The 1,918-nt window shown below is 37.0% G+C and overlaps 1 non-coding gene across 1 annotated transcript; it reads left to right on the top strand.

The window, feature by feature from the left end:
* The first annotated feature begins 921 nt into the window (after positions 1-921).
* On the top strand, positions 922-1,028 carry LOC123243343. Its single transcript, XR_006505891.1, has one exon. It is a non-coding gene; the product is annotated as a U6 spliceosomal RNA (small nuclear RNA).
* Positions 1,029-1,918: the final 890 nt, after the last annotated feature.

Below are 1,918 nucleotides of genomic sequence, written 5' to 3'. Positions count from 1 at the left end.
TTCCTGGTGTCACCAAGCACTCCATTTCCATAGTTCCTTCTCTGCAGTGCAGCCTATACCATAGGGGCTCATCTCCATGCACCTGTGTCAAAATGGAAAAAAGAGAAGCCTCCACATGCCCTTGAATTACAAAGTCTTTTTACTTCAGGGTAAAATAGCGGCAACTAAACAAAAGCAGCTAATATCAACAGCTTCTGGGTCCTCATGAGGTTGACATAATCCTGGTGTCAGGTAACAAAGACTCAGGAGTTTTGTTAGGACCTGTTATATCATCTTGGAAAGAATTATAACTGTATTTGCTCTTTGCCTTCCGTGCTTTACTCTGAAACTATTCATCAGAATTGAACAACACTTTATCCTATTGACTCTACTTGTTCGGTTTTTTAAAAACAGTAAAACTATTTTTTTTTTCATGTAGGACAGCATATTCCTCCTGTCTCCTTTTAAAAGCATAAAACCTTACAAATCTCAATACTTCCATGTTATATCATAGTGTAAATGTTAAAATGGCACTTTAAAACACTTTATACAATTAGAAGAAGCTTGTAGACCTCGTCTGAATTATTGCAGATTCCAGATGAGAGCATTCACTGCATTCTTGGAAGCCTGTTCCTAGTTCTTTGGATCCCTGGACTGTGTGATCTAGACTGTTATTTAATCTCTGTCTCCTCCAAGTGAAAAATAATCTTTATTTGGGGCTCCAATTCTGTTCAGGTACCAACATCGTGGAATTTAAACTTAGCCTCTGGCTTATGAACTCTTGTGATAAGAACTCACATTTATATAGTGCTTTAGAGTTTATAAATCACTTTCCTCACAACAACCTTGTGAGAGGAAGTTCAAATATCATTGGTCCCCTTTTACCAATAAGAAAATTGAGAGAGCTCAGATTCAATTTTAGGCTTTATAATTGCCATACCAGTGCTTGCTTCAACAGCACATATACTAAAATTGGAATGATACAGAGAAGATTAGCATAGCTTCTGCACGAAGATGACACTCAAATTAGTGAAATGTTCCATATTAAAAAAAAGTTGCCATACTAGTGATCTTTCTTCTATACCATGCTAAATAGCATTCAGATATTATCATTTCTGCCCAAGTTTGTGGGCTGAATGAGCCCAGGACTTTATAGTGTGAAGACATTTTATTTTCTTTTGTGCATTTAAACATTTTAGTCTGTGATCTCACTTATGTGTATATATTCTTCACTGGTACAGATTGTAATCTGTCCACATCTCATCCTTTGTGACTCTTGTCCATGACATTCTGTCTCTAGAGGGTGTACCTCAAAAGTGGTGATGAGGAGGTTGATTGTGATCTCTCTTTTAAAAAAATTCTGAATTTAGTAAATGTCCAGGACAATGAGTGTTTCCATATACAAAGCAAAATAGAAAAAGAGGATTGCATGTGCAGCCATGAACCTGTAAGTGTTTTCTAGCTTGCTGCTCCTTCCAAGTATACAAAAATCCAACATGTTCTTTTCAAAGTTGTCTGGCTTGTTGTCTGTTTTTCCTACTGATGGTGGTTCTAGGTATGCAGTGGTTAGAAGTGCCAAATCTTGAGTCAGGAAGTTTAATCTTCCTGAGTTCAAATCTGTCCTCTGACACTTAATAGCCATGTGACCTTGGGCAAGTCACCTAATTCTGTTTGTCTCAGTCTCCTTTTTTGTAAAATGAACTGGAGAAGGGAAGAGCAAACCATTGCAATATCTCTGCCAAGAAAACCACAAATGGAGTAACAAAGGATTGAATTTGACTGAAATGACTAAACAACAGCAATTGAAAAACCCTCTCTCCTTCTCATTTTCCTACCCGCTTAAAAGAAAGTAAAACAGAATCCTCTTATATATAATCAAGCAAAACAGATCCCTACAGTAGTGATGTTCTGTATCTTGAGTTTATCACTTAACTGTCAG

The sequence above is a fragment of the Gracilinanus agilis genome, chromosome 3, assembly GCF_016433145.1.
Source record: "Gracilinanus agilis isolate LMUSP501 chromosome 3, AgileGrace, whole genome shotgun sequence".
NCBI classification, from domain to species: Eukaryota; Metazoa; Chordata; class Mammalia; order Didelphimorphia; family Didelphidae; genus Gracilinanus; species Gracilinanus agilis.
The sequence above is the reverse complement of the archived record's forward strand: the minus strand, read 5'-3'. Positions and strand labels throughout refer to the sequence as shown.